The following is a 15,048-nucleotide window of genomic DNA, read 5'->3' on the forward strand; positions in this document are numbered from 1 at the left end:
TGACTCAGGATGCTGGGCCTCACACTGTAGGGCTCTGTGACTCAGGATGCTGGGCCTCACACTGTAGGACTCTGACTCAGGACGCTGGGCCTCACACTGTAGGGCTCTGTGACTCAGGATGCTGGGCCTTAGGCACTGTAGGGCTCTCTGACTCAGGAAGCTGGGCCTCACACAGTAGGGCTGTCTGACTCAGGACACTGGGCCTTAGGGACTGTAGGATACTGGACTCCGCCTAGGGCACAATCCTGGAAGTATAGTGGGCCTGGGTGTGAGCCCTTGGCTTCACCTCTGGTCTGCGGTCTGCTCCTCTACAGCCTGAGGCCTGCTGCCTTCCCTCGCCTGTGAACTAAAGGCAGCGTGAAGGCAGCCCCTCCTCTCTCTCCTTGCTCAGGCACTCCAGATAATGGGATTGATTAAGTCTTCCAGTAGGAATTGTCCTCAGGGGAGAAAGGCTTTTTAAAGTACATTTTTGTCCTTATGAATAATTCCTCCGGCTTTTGCCTCCCCACACCAATCCCAGCACACACACAGAACATTCCAGGGCCTTGGCCTGTGAATGGATTCAAGAAGGAACTGAACAAAATGAGAAGCCAGAAAGGGCAGGTTGGAAGTTGGATGTGGTTATAGCTGGTTTTATTTTGCTTATTTTGTAGATTTCTCTCCATTTTTGCACAAGGAAAAGATAGTGAAGTTTGCAGGGGGATGGGGTGGGGTGGGGCTTCTGGATAAGGTGAGGAGGGAGGAGGCAGGGAGGTCACAGAAGAGGTTAATCTGGCTGACCGTACAGGGGCCAGTCTGCTGAGGATAGGAGTGAGTTAAAGTGGAACTAAGGTAGATGCTGGGCCACTGTCCACCCTGTGCTGGAAGCCTCCTTGCTGGGCTTTCAAGTTTTGTGCTATAGGCAGATTGTGACTTGCCTTAGTGGCGACATCAGTGAAATTCTGTCGTCAGTTGTGTGCGGAAAAGGAAATTAAATTCCAAGAGGGTGTTTGTTGTGACGGATGCCAGGATTTTTATTAGGATCTAGTCAGTCTATAAAAGTGCCTCCGAGTTCCCCAAAGATATTCTAAAAGAAATAGTTTTTAAATCATGGAAATGTCTTCATTGTGAGTCTTTAAAATGTCACCCTCCTAAATTGTGGAAACAAATGAGGTTTAAAACATCCCAGGAATTTATATTTTGACCCGTTCCTTCACTGTTCTCACATTGTTTGAATGAGTTACTTTTGGTTTCCTTTACGTTTTTATAGCCTAGTTTCTACACTTCAGAGCTTGCCTCTGCCTTCTGTTCTCTTGGGTTAATTCTTACTGGTTATGCAGAGCTGGTGCGAAGGTAAGGGGCACAGTATACTGAGCCAGGCTGGGGACAGCCTTAAGGTGCTCACTCCCGAGAGCTAGACGGTCACGACAGGCTATGGCCCTGACAGCAGACCTGATGGCGCGTGACCCATGAAGCACGGTGCCGTGATGGCTCACACATACATGTGTCCTGTCGATGGGAAAGGCTGGTCATGCTATCTTCAGGGTTCAGAAGCATGCTTGTGGAATTTGATAGGCTGTCACAGGTGTCCTGACGGCCCAGAGACGCATGTCCAACAAATAGTCTTTAACCGTGGCCTGTGTTTACATCGGTTCTGGGCAGGTAGCACCGTGCTCAGTCTGCTGAGGATAGGAGTGAGCCTTTGTCTTGTGGTCTGGGAGTTTCCTCAAGGAAAGAAGGTTAAGTCTGTATCAGGGAAGACTGCTCTGTGGGCTGTGTGGAGTAGGAAACACACAAGTGGAAATTAGTGGAGAAGAGTCCATTAATACAGAGGTCTCAAGATATAGCCCAGGTAAGAACCATGACACTGTGGCCCTGTGCTGCACAGGGTGCACAATGAATGGGAAGATCTTGGTCTCTTTGGATGATGGAGTCCAGAGAGGAAACCTTTGCTTCTCCTCATACCCACAGCTCAAGGCTGTGGTCCTGAAGATGTTGAGAGGGAACCTGCAGCAGCGGGCATTGCTTCTATTGGGCTCTGGCTAGAGAGAGCTGTCTGAGTCTGACCTGAAATGCCTTTGTTGCCACCCTCTGACCTTATCATGTCTAGGAGCTTCTCAGAATTGAGGTTGGGCTCTCAAGCCCCACTTAGGAATACTGTTTGATCAGTTAAGTGGAACTTGCTAGAAGGATAAAGCCTGGTTTAAACGTAGTTTACATTCTAGTAATTGCTGGTCCCCAAGCAGATGTGATAGGGTTAGTCCTCAGTTCTGTGTGTGTGCGTGCCTGTGTGAGGCTGCTGGGGAAAGCAGTAATGGTGCGTATACTGTGATTAGTGGCCAACTCTAAGCCGTGGAGGTTACCTTCCTCTAAATCTGCAGCCTGGAGCAGATTCTGAGCCCTGGGACAAGGGTCACTGGAATTTTCAAATGGAACACGCTGTTCACACGTCTTATGCCCCTACTCTGCCAGAGATGGTAGTGAACCTGCTTACGGCTGTCCGTTTTCTGTACTGCATTTCTGTTTGTTCTTGTTCTGGTCGGGCGGGAGATCCGTTGACCGGGTGGGTTCTGGCTTTGTGTGGACTGTGCATTTGTGAGGGAGCAGTTGGGCAACCTCACCGCACTGCTTCTCAGCATGTGTAGCAGTCTCTGTTGGTGCACACTATGTGCAGGCCCACCTCACCGCTTATGATTTCTTTGGATTGGTGACCTTGCACCCTTTTACTAAGGTGCTTCTTTTGACACCCACAATGGTGTACAAGACAGACAGCATCCTTGACTGGGTGGTAAGGCCCATGCTGGAGGAGAGCGAGCTCACTGCAGACAGTAGCTATCATGCCTACCTCTTGTTTATTATGTCTGCAGCAAAGCCTCTTTGTTGGCTTTTTTTAGTGTGTGTGTGTGTTAGGGTCTGTTTGTTTTAATTATTACCAAGAATCAGAAAAGATACTTGTCAAATGTTTAAATCTACAGCAGGGCTGTGGGTCTGGCAAGCAGGAAGAATAAATATACATCTAGCCAGGATACCACTGATTTATCTCTTTCTGTGCTAACGCTGCTCTGTTGGATGAGGCATCTGATTTGTATACTGATACAATTTGGGTTTCAGGAGTGAGGGGAGAGACTCCTGGGCTGCTTGCCGGAGCGGAGGGACTCCACGGAGCAGGCTTCTCTGCCAGTCTTGGCTCTCCCACTATCACAGGCACTGGCACACGGCACCTCAGTCGGGATGGCTCTCCCACTCTCACAGGCACTGGCACACGGCACCTCAGTCGGGAAGGTAGAGCTTATCGGATCCTTTGTTGGCTTGCCTGAGGGATGCTTAGTGGGCTGTGGTGAAGGACCTCCTCTCTGCTGCCTGAAGGGGTTCTCTTTTGACACTGTGTGCATATGTGTGCAGAAAGACCCAGAAGTGGTGCATTCAGGGATGGCAGGTTGAGGGCAGGCCAGGCCACAACTCCCCTTGCATCCCTTTTACGGTGTCAATCCCAATTTGACCTGTTGTCAAAGCTCAGACAGTAGGCATGGATCTCGTTAGCTCCTCCTAGAGTGTAACATGGGAACGTGCACTGACTTGGGGTGCAGGCTTGCCAGCAGGGGAATCTGTTTGGATGGTGCTGTTTACAGTGAGGTGGTCACTTGCTTTCTTAGATGACCCAGGTGGTATGTGCAAATCTGCTCCCACACCCCCACCTTCCCATGGAGAGTGTGGAAGAGAAGAGCAGGCATGGTGACCCTGGCGACCCTCTCCCAGATACCTCCTCCTTGTGGGGTCCTCAGCAGTAACTGGTTTTAGCAGTTGGATGAGTATCTTGAAGCCATTTGTCAGCCCATTTAGACGCATGTTTTACACGCCTAGATCTGATTGTATGCACCATTCCACTACCTTTCTTGTTTTTATATTGTAAAGTTGTTTATATACATGTAGCTAGTCTCTGTTCCTTTGTCTACAACATATGATATAGGTGTATCGGTTTATGAATGGGTTTCCTGTTGATGGACAGATGACCTAGCTCATGAAGTGGTGTGCCTGCGTTTCTCTGTGACTGGAATGATTTGTCAGACGTTTACATGAGTTCAGTCCCTCACAGCAGCTGTACCTGTGGTGATCTTAGATGTCCTGACCTCTACTACAGTTTACAGGTTTGACCATTTGTCCTGCTGGCTGACGTTTTGCTGATTGGAAGAAGTGTTTTATGAGCAGTCTGTCGATGACCAGTTAAGTCGTGGCACTCGTTACTTAGCCTTGGATCTTAGTGGTAAGATCTGAACTTGCAGAGTGGGCAGCCCTATAGTAATCACTGTGTGAAGCCCAGAAAGACTGCTTGGCTCTGCTTAGGGTGGAATAGGCACAGTGCCACCAGGGGTGGGAGTGTGGCACCTGGGAGCCAGACCTGGTTTCACATTCCTTCCATTTCTGCCAGAGGCTAGGTGACAGGACACTTGGAACTTGGTGTCGGGCTCCTGGGTATGTCTTGAAGTGTTCCCCTGAGGAACTGGGTTTGTGTAAGTACCAAATGAGACTGGTCTTTCCGGAGACTGTGCACCTGAAAACCAGATGCCGTGGCTGGCGTTCATAAAGCCTGGTTGTAGAGACTCTGTGTGTGGCAGATGTTGTTCCATCTGTGCGGCCATCATCCCTGCTCCTGGTTTGCTCTGGGATATTGTGACAGTTTGCCATGTACTGGGGTCTTTGGGAGAAACTCTGGAGTCTTAACAGGTAGCCAGCAGGCTGATAGACAAGATGGTACCTGAGTTTGACTCCTCTGGGCTGTCCCCACAGCCTGGGCCACGGACTTTAGAGACTTTGGCTTACTGGAACATTTTGATCTTCTGCTGCCGAGGGAGGTTTGGAGTGGGGATGGTGGGGGGAGAGGGGTGGGAAAGGGACTTTAGAGCCCAGCCTCTTTGGAACCCAGCTCCTGCTCAGTCCTCATGGCAGGGGTAGGGTGGGGAAGCAGGGGGAGGCGGTGCTGAGTCTATTATATCCTGGTACTAGAGCAAAGTTAGTTCTCTTTCTAGCCTCAGTTTCCTTTCTGGGGACGCAGGCTTACCTAGGTTGTAAGTTACAGGGTCATTGTAAGGATTCTCTGTGTTCTTTCATAGAGTTTTGACATCTACCCAGCAGGCACTCTATGACTGAAGCCATTTCTTCTGTGTACAGATTCCTTTCTTAACAATGGTTTTAATTTTTAATTGTGTGTGTATGTGTGCACATGCCTGGGTACCATGGTGCTTGTGTGGAGGAAAGAGTAAAACTGTCTAGAGCTGGGTTTCAGGATTCAAACTGAGATTTTCAGGCTTGGGTGGCAAACACCTTTACCTCCTGAGCCATCTCAAGTAAGTGCCCAGTAAATGCTTTCAAGGGAACGACTTTACATTGGTTGTTTCCATGTGACAGTGTAGAGAGCCTGCCAGCCTTGAAAGGGCTAGGTCAGGGGAACAGTATCTGCTGAGAGACAGACAGATGGATGGGAGCAGACTGGTGCAGGTGGAAGGGTGTCCACCAGTCCTGGCAGGAGAGGAACTCAGGCATCTCATCTCAACCAGTCGCTTGCCAGTAAACAGCCCCTATGCGTACACCCGTGCTCCGGGTGCAAAGTCTTTTTACTTTCATTTAGAGAGAGCCTCTGAATGGTGACGTGTCTCACTTCACACAGCTCGCCAGACTGAGAGTGAGTAGGGACTTTCCCCATCTTCTGCACACATCCACATGTGGCCTGTTTCCAGATGTGGACAGTGTTGGCTGTGCCATTTATTGCCCAAGGTTCTAATGCTTAGGGTCAATTTATGCCTTGAGGTTACTGAAATCCCGAGAGGAACAGGAGAAGATCGACTGTGATGTTGGAATTCCAGCTCATGCCTGCCTGATTATCAAGCTCACGCATCTGTGCCCCTGACAGCAGTCCCCAGGCTGACATACGTAGGTCTTTACTTTCCCCAGTCACCTGTGTTCGTAGTGTTTGCACCACTCTGTGTGTGTGCATGTGCACACATGCTGACAAGATCATGCAAAGCTCCTAATTTGTTTGCTGATTTTTTTTCCCCCTACCGGATATCTGAGGCCTGCAGGGTGAATGTGGAGAAGGCAGTACCCAAGGCCTGCCTTACACCATGTAGCTAGTTTCTACATGGGAAAGTGACAGCCCTGCTGAAGACCGTGCTTAGTGTATGAGCATGTGGTCTGGGGCCTTTGAGGTCCCAGTGCTCCATGCACAGATGCAGGAGTCCTCGGAAGTAGGCAGAGATTCAGTCACAGAGACTGTGACTTGAGTCTGGACGATGTGTGTGACAGTTAGTGCTACAAAAGGAGTAAGATGATGCATGCCTTTAAGCCCAGCACTCTGGAGGTAGACACAGGCAGATTTCTGAGTTCAGGGTCAGCTTGGTCCTGGTCTACAGAGTGAGTTCCAGGACAGCCAGGGCTACAGAGAAACCTACCCCTCCCCCACCCCAAAAGCCTGAATGGAATAATAGTGGCCTGTGGCATGAGAGACTTGAGAGCCACGTGCAGTGGGTGCCAAAGGTATTGCCCTAAATAATAGCAGAATCAAGGCCTCACCTTGGATCTGGCTTCTGAGAACAAGCACGAATCAAAACGAGCCCTGGTTAACCTGTAGAGAGCAGATTGACTCGGCTTTTATTACACGCTGCTTCTGACAGATAAAGACCCCTGGGGCAAGGGGCCTGTTCAAGGTCACAGTGTCATGGAGAGGAGAGCCAAGCTGGATCCTGCCCCATGGCCCTGCAGCCATTACTCTGGCAGCCCTCCTGGAGGAAGGAGGTGGTAACCTGGGGGAAGTTAGTGTTGTGTATTGGATGAATGAGTTCCCAGTCCAGTTCCTGACCTGTCTGTCTCTGAGGGAAGTTAGAACCTTAGCCTCTCTGCATGGGCCTGTCTAAGCCGAAGGTAGCACCCCTCCTCCTGTTAGACAGATTGTGTTATTCATCCAGCACCCAGCAAGTTTTTACTGAGGCTCCACTGTGCTTGCCTTAGGGAATCTACAGTGAATGAAAGAAGCCAAGGTCCTGGTCCTGCTGAGGGCTGGCTGGGGGATCTGTGCTGTTTCCTAGGGCTCTTGTGACACAGCACCCAGGCAGTGGCTTAAGCAACACAAGTTTATTCTGCCTCAGTTCTCAGGCTCAGGGTATCTGCTCCGTGTTCCTTATGCTGGCCTCTGATGTCTTCTGCTGTCACCTGAGGTTCTCCTTACCTCTCTCTACTGTGAGTTCCATGCCCTTCCCCTCCCCCGTCCCACAGGCTCTATCTATCCTATCCACCTCAGAGTGGCGGGCACTGTACTCAGAGTTCGGGTGCTCATTGCCTTGGGCAGACTGTGGAAATGCTGCGCTCAGTGTGCAAATTCAGTTCAGCATCCAGATCTTTGCAAGCTGTAAAGTCAAGATGCAGCAAAATCCAGTCAGCTCCCTCCGTTAGTGGGTCATGTTTAGCCTTGAAAATTCAGGGATGTTGGTGGAGGCCCATGGAGAGTTCATGAACCCAGGACCTTCTCGCTTTGTTACTCACATAGTTTTTATAAAAACACCAAGTTTCTGTCATTTAAAAAGAAGAGACTGAGGTGGGAGTTTGGGTTGGCCTGCTTGAGGCCTGTGGGATCAGTTTGTGTGTCTGCTGAGGACATAACTCAGAGCTGAAGGGCAGGCACTGTGTCTAACTGACAAGGAATTTCCTCTGTAGCCTCGGAAGGAAAGGGCCTGGTGCTGTGCGAGGAAGGCTCCCGAGAGGTGGGCCGGCTTCCTTCTCTCACAGAGGGCGCTCCCATGTTTGGAGGTTATCTGCATGGTTCTTCTGCCCAGGCCCTGTGGAGAACATGGTTTTAGATGATAATTACATATAGGTGGGGATGGAAATAGAATTGCCTGTGTGAGGAGCAGCTGCCTTTGGGGAGATATATATTCATTCCCCAACTCCCTCGGGAACACAACTCTACGGAGTCAAAGTTGTGGACTGCCCAAGCGTGTTGTGAGAGGGTTATTTTGGGGTGTGTTCTCCTAGCACATCCAAAGGGCTTTCGTAGAACTGCTTTTTAAAACGCATTCTTTCTCTGCTACAGGCACTCAGGAAACTGGACTATCGGCGTCCAGTACAGCTGGCAGGCAGCTTCACTGGAGAGCCTCGCCCAAGCTTACTGCTTTTATAGTTGTCTCACCTTTAACCTATAGGACGATGAAGGGACTGGAGCGGTCCTCTCTGTTCCTTGTGCTCCTCTCTCCTGATTGGGCAAGCCCTTGGCCTCCTCTTCTCACCCAAGTGAAAACCCATTGAAGTAGGGCTGTTCTATTCATTGGGCACCTGACACAGTCAGACTCCCCTAGTCATGGCCAGCACTTTGCCTCCTCTATGCTGTCCCCTACTGTCCCGCCTCCAGGGTCCTGCTTCCTAGGCAGGGAGGGAGGCCCAGGCTGGAGGACTCGGCTGAACCTCCACTCTGCTTCTGCTTCAGTTGCTCGGCTAGTGTCTGTGTTCTCCCAGGTCACACACAACTTCCTATACCAGCCTTCAGCATTGTAAATTTTTTTTTTTTTTTTTTTTTTTTTTTGAGAAATAGCATTCACATAGAGAAATACTAAAAAGTTATTTCCCCGGTTATCTCTGTATTTTGTCTTGTTGGAAATTTTCATCTTTATTTTCCTTTTTAGACAGGGTCTCATGTATGTCGGGCTGGTCTCACACCTGCTGTGTAGCTGAAGATGACCTCTGTCTTCTGATCCTCCTGCCTCCTGCCGAGTGCAGGCACTACAGGAGTGTGCTAACATGGTATGCGGCGCAACACTCTACCAACCAACACAGAGCTCAAGCCCGGCCAGGGCTTCTTCTGTGTTGTACATGGTGGAAGCAATATCTTATGGAATCCTACTACTAAAATTATTTATAAAAATATAAACCTTAACTTATTTTTATTATTGTGATAAGGTATAAATAGCATGAAAGTCACCCTTTTAAACTTTTTTTGTAAACAGTCCAGCCTGGCTTTGAACTTTTGATTCTCTTGCCCTTGCTGCCTGAGTTCTAAGATAGGTGTGTACCACTACCCCTAGCCTTTTATTTACTTCTTTTTATCTATCTGTGTGTACACAGCTGTAGTCCCTGGAGGCTGTCTGAGGCCTCATACAAGTGCTGAGAAATAAATTCAAGTCCTCCGGAAGAGCAGGGAGTGTCTTAAACACGGAGCCGTCTCTCCAGCTCCCTACCCCCGACCTTTCAAACGTTTCATGTATACAGTTGAGTGCCATTAAGTATCTCTGCTGGAATTCCTTTCCTGAACTTGTCATTTTATACTTGAGGAAGCTCAGGCTTGAGCAGGGTTCTTGGTGCGGGCTAGAGGAAGTTCCAGAGGGCACACTTGAATGCAGCACTGATGGCTCCTTCCTGGGCGCTCCAGTCTGTGGCTGTGGAGTCCCCGAGGCCTGTGCTTGCCCAGCACTGACTGGACAAAGCCGTTCACTTGCGTGTGTTTCTCTTCCAGCATTGGGGTAGTATTGGTCAGGGCTGTGTTGGTCAGCCTGGCTTTGTGGTGTTGAAGCCGGTGAGCACTGTGTTCCTGTTGTTGCTGAGAAGGTGGAAATGTGTAGGCTGCCGACCAGGATTCTGTCTGCAGAGTGATGTAGCAGGTGGAGGGACCGGGGGCATCAGGTGACTGCCATTTAGATGTGAACCTAGTTAAGTCTGGGTGATTCAGAAAGCAAGCATTAAACTTGGTGTCTGTCCCTTAGTCCTCATGTTTGGCCTCATTTCTTCTCTCCCAATCTTATCTTTATTTTTAGATAAGTATCTCAAAATCTCCCTAGAGCCCGGAGGTGAGGAGGGTGCTGAGTGGGAAGGGTGCTCAGCTCAGCCCAGAGACGTCAGAAGGGTTGGGAAGGAGCCCGCCTTGCTGAGTTTTGCTCTGCTTTGCCTCTGGCAGGCTCCTCCCCTCGCTTAGCTGGTGAGGTGGAGCATTCCTCTGTGTACCTGCACTGTATACCTTGGGCTAAATGCTCTGGGTTTACTGCTGTTTTCCTTGGCAAGTTCCTCAGACCCACTCTGCAAGGCTCACCTTCCTCTGTTGACTCGAATTGCCATTTAGAGCCCCTTGCAGCCTTTTAAGCTTGACAATACTAGTATCTAGTGTCTTACTGTGGCTGTCTTGTTTCAAGCCCAGTCTTGCTTTGTTCTCTAACCCCCTTTGAGGGAGTGTCTGGGAGCTGGGTTCTGTTGCCCTCTCCCTCTCCCCCTCCCCCTCCCCTCCCCCTCCCCTCCCCTCTCTCTCCCCCTTCCCCTCCTCCTTCCCCAACCCCGGTGTGTCTGTGTGTTCACCTTGGTAGACTCTCTGTGTGCAAGACACTGAGGAACAAACAACCAGAGAGAAGCTAGGATAGCTCTCACAGCAGCCCTGGTTTTGTGAGTGAAATCCTAGTTAGGAAAGAAGAGGCCAGAGCATGCGCAGGCACTGCAGAAGAACGATGATCTTTGGTCAGCATTGATGAACTGTTTGCTGGGGGTCAAAGGGCACGAGGAATTGACAGCCTCTGCCTTCTGCTCCTCAGCAGCTCTCCGCTTCAGCAGTTTGTAGCTGGGTGCCTGTCTCAGCACCGTGAGCTGGTTTTGAGCCATCTCTGCTGTATGCTTTATGTGACACGGGACAGTCTCTGCCCGAGCTCTGCTGAAGTCACCTCGTCTCACTGTCCTCTGGTTTCTGTTCTGAGACTGCTTTGCTACTGGAAGACTAAGTAGGTCATGGATGCCTACTTTGACCTGAGTGTGGCTGTGTGCCATGGATGTTGAATTTCCAGAGAAGATCCAGCTGTCCTTGTTGGCCCAGGAGTCTGGCAACGCACTCTGCTTGGTCTCAGGGTGTATTTATAGAGAGTGGAGATGCTGGAGTAGGAGACACCGTGACCCTCCAGGCCTTCTGAGGAGCCACAGCGAGAGGCCTTGGAACCCTTCAGGAAGTGGGGTGCTGGGTGGGGTCTTCCTCCTCTACTTTCCTGAGTTTTCTGGGAATCCTTTATCCTCATGGATTTCCTCATGCTCTAACTGTGTGAAATCTTCCCCGGAGAAATCAAGTTTATTTTTGTGGAGACTGACTTTGCCAAATCAGTGGCTGTGGATATTTGTTGTTGATTTGCTCTGTGCTGAGCTTTCCCTGTGGCTTCCCAGCCACCTTGGAAGGCGAGGTTTGCTTTCTCTTTTTCATGGAGGAATGACTGCGGATCAAAGAGGAGCAGTCACTTGCTCACATCCCTGTGTGGGGCCGGCGGAGCCAAGGACACCCTCACAGCCTGCTCGTCAGAGCCTAGACTTGTTTGTATAACGGTTTTGAGCTTAGAGGACGGCATCCCGTGGGACACGAGTACTTGACGGAGGCTTTGCGGCCTGTTCTGACCTTCCTTGAAAGAAGGGTGGCTCTGAGTACTGGGGACCTGCTGACAGGGCACAGGAGGTCCTCTATCATGATTCATTGACTTTTCTCTTGCTTTGGTATTTTTCCTGGTGCCCTTCCCTGAGCGCAGCGGTGAGGGTTAAGACCCTACCCTGTTGAGATGGTGACCTCATTGCTTCCCACTAGCCCCAGTGTGTGCTCCAGCTGTCAAGAAGGCTGTGCCCCCTCCAGTCTCTCTGCCTTCTTGCAGGTTGGAGGAGCAAGTCTGAGTTTGGAGGTGGCCATATGCTTAATCTTTCTAGCTTTGTCCCCACAGCTGGTGGCAGAGCCCTGAAAGGAACATGGCAGTTCCCTATTGACTGTGCCCTGGGTTGATTGGCTCATTAGAATCTGGAGGCGGTCTGCCCAGGTATTGGCTTGGCCAGTATTCCTCCGAGCCACTGTCATCTGTCCCTAGTTTACAGATGCATTTCTTGGTAACTCAGAACTTAAACAGCCTGTTTTCTTTATGCTGTGGTTTCTTCTAAAAGAGTTTTTAGGTTCAGCACACAGCAAGTCAGCTATGAGCAGCAACTACTAACTTGAAACAGAAGCAAAGTAACAGTCATTTTAAAAGGTTTCTCCCAAGTTTTTCCTAAAAAACAAAACAAAAAACCAAAACTGCAGAGATGTCTGTTTTAAGCTGACTTGCGTTGTCTGTGAGAAGCTGCCTGGGGTTTGTTGGTGCCAGCAGGAGTCTCCATCATGAGCAGTGCCTCTCCTGCCCGCCACAGCATTTCCTGGCTTTGTGAACAGGGGCTGGCTACATACCTTTGCTGTATCCATACCCTATACATTTCCAATAGTAACATGCACAAGAAGCAATGGTTAGATACAACTGAGACTGTGGACATGATTCATAGGACTGAACTAATGGGTTATCCTAGCTGAGGCCTGAGACCTGCTCCTTTCCCTAAGGAGGGTGGGAGTAATCTACTACTGCAGATTTTTGCTGGGAGATGTCTGCAGGGAACCCTGATTTCAGGACCAGCCATAGGATGATAGGAAACTATGGGAGTCACATGGTTGAATGAAGGGACAAGGCAGATAAATGACTATTTTATGTGTATGGGTGTTTTGCCTGCATGTATGTCTGTCATGGGTATGTATGTCATGTATGTATGTCACGACGTGTGCAGTATGTGCGGAAGCCAGGAAAGGGCTTCAGATGCCCTGGAACTGGACTATAGACTAAGCCGCCAAGTGCGTGCTAGGACTCAAACCCAGGCCCTCCAGAAGTGGAGCCATTGCTGAGCCATCTTGTTGGCCTCAGTTTGTTTACTCTTTGGCACAGGTTCTTACTTCGTAGTCCAGGTTGGCCTTGAACTCCTGAGTGCTAGGATTATAGACCTGATTACATGCCAGGCAAAACAGCATTTTAGAAATAGTCTTTTAAACATGCATGCGGTTACCCGCACTTTAGACACTGCCATTTACTAAGTGATCATCATGAGATCACTTTAAAAGCTCTCTGGCCTCCTTTCCAACTCCTCCCACACAGCTAGTAGATTTATTCTTACATTTCCTACCATCTAGTGAGAACTTCCCCCAGCCCACTCACCTTCCTTTCTTCTTTATTGTTCATAAATGTTAGTGTAGACAAATACAGGGAGCCAAGAAACCAACCCACAGTGTTTAGTCTTCGAGGCTCCAGGACTGTATATATTTGCCATGTGGTCTTGCAGTGTTACTGTCCTTAATTCAAGGAACTCGAAATCCAGAGGGCCTCGGGTCCTCGGGCCCTGATCATGCTCACAAGCTGAGAGTCACACTGGGAGTCCTCCACAGAGGCTGGGACTTGGTGGTGGCGGTGAAGTCTTAATTCGTTGTGAAGGAGACCGTCTGCAAGCTTAGTGTTCCATCAAGAAGATTGCAGTAGGATGAAGGGCTGTATATCTCACTATAAGACAGTCCCTCTTTTGACTCTGAAATGTCTGTTACCCCCCTGTGCCCAGCAGCTGCCCAGCTGATGCCTGGGTCAGACTGGAAGAACTCGTTACAGGTGAAAGAGCAGCCAGAGAAATGTTCAGGTCAGTTTGCAGAACGGTGTTTCCACAAGGGACCAGAAATAGGATCTTACCTTAGCTTTATGAATAAAGAAAGCAGAAAAATGGGATCTGGAACGACCGCCTCAAATATGTCAATTTGGACTTCAGATAGGGCACAGCACATGCAAGAAGGTGGATTATCTGAACTCTCCTTGTATCCTCCAACCAGGGAGGATTGTACAGATGTCACAGAGGAGATGGGGGAGTCACACCTCACTCACGTTGCTACAGGGCACACCTGGTTTTGTGAGGGCCCATTCATCTTTCCCTCAGATCCCTTCTTCAGGCTCTCTGTGTTTCCCCCCTCTCAGGGGCATTTTGCTTCCTGATCCCCCTGCACTCTGGTTCTTCCACATGATGCTCCACTGGGGGGACTGCCTACTGTGAGTTTGTTACATTGTTCTATTTATTGATGCCTCAGAGGGCAGTCGGCTACAATGTTGAGTGTGTGACCGTTAAAAGCTTGGGCTATGTAGCTTGAATAAACCTGGGCATGAATTCTTATGTGACATTGGATAACCATCTAGAAGCTGGGTCTGAAAATGAGGCCTAACCCAGAGAATCTGGAGATGGAATGAGATGACTCAAGCCAAAAGCCTTTGGCACAGAGCCTAGTATCCATACGTACCACCTGCTGCCCTTGGTTTTGTGTTTAGTATTAAGAAAAATGGTGTGAGGCACTTTGGGTTTCAGAGTGCAGCTGCAGCCATGCCCCTGTAGGAGGCCACTTCCAGAACTCTGAAGCTGAACTTGAAGCTTAACCTGTGGTTTGATGGTGACCAGGCAGTAGAGCAGGTGTGTGGTAAGGAAATGTCCTGGTTTTGCACTTTAGAGAACACAGAACATCAGGCGGAGGTGGGAAGTGGGGCTGTGCTGGAATTCAGCCTGATGAAGCTGCCTGGGACAGCAGCTGCCTTTTATTTTCTAAAACAGTGTTAAAGTTTCAGGGGAAACCTGGGGGCTTTGTATCCAGCCAATGATAGTTTTAGTGGACTGTCTGGGGGCTGGCAAACACAGGGTTCTAAGATCATTCTCTGTGCCTTAACAGCCCTGCGGTACACCAAGCCATGTCTGACCACCCACACACACTCCCACGGGACCTGTCGAAGGACTATGTGCTGGGTTTCTGCCTTTAACCCTTGTCTTCAAGTCTGAATCTGGCTTGCTTCTGTAGTTTATGTTTGAGTGTCATGAACTTTCCTCCCAAAGTTAAAATAGTTCTGTTCTCTATCTCTGTAAGTGCTGTGTGTGTATGTGTGTGTGTATGCTTGAGGAGGTACCACTGGTACATTGCCAAGAATTAGCCAACTATAGGCAGTTTCTGCCTTGACGTTTAGTTGAAATAATATCTCTTACCCATGCTGGGAAGCAACATAGTGTCCCTACAGTCAAGCTTAGTGGTTAAGCTTGTAAACTTTCAGCCAGTCTAAGATGCTGAACTCCCTTCCATGATTTGGGTGAGTTCCTTACTGTCTTTTCTTTTCCCATGTGTGTGTGTGTGTGTGTGTGTGTGTATGAGTGTCCATAAATATGGAAGCCTGAGATTGATATTGGGAGTCATTCTTGATCATCTTGAACCTTATTCATTGAGGCAGG

The 15,048-nt window shown here is 49.4% G+C and overlaps 1 protein-coding gene across 3 annotated transcripts in view; it reads left to right on the forward strand.

The window, feature by feature from the left end:
- The window catches only part of Smco4 (single-pass membrane protein with coiled-coil domains 4), a 51,025-nt gene that overhangs the window by 2,820 nt on the left and 33,157 nt on the right, over positions 1 to 15,048 (forward strand). The window contains exon 1 of one of the 3 annotated variants that reach the window (XM_029543738.1): positions 11,366 to 11,425. The exons of the other annotated variants lie outside the window; for them this stretch is intronic. The gene's annotated coding sequence lies outside the window, so the exon portion shown is untranslated. Of the gene's footprint in view, positions 1 to 11,365; positions 11,426 to 15,048 lie in introns of those variants that run through there. 3 annotated transcript variants of the gene reach the window in all.

Source organism: Mus pahari, chromosome 10 (assembly GCF_900095145.1).
Source record: "Mus pahari chromosome 10, PAHARI_EIJ_v1.1, whole genome shotgun sequence".
NCBI classification, from domain to species: Eukaryota; Metazoa; Chordata; class Mammalia; order Rodentia; family Muridae; genus Mus; species Mus pahari.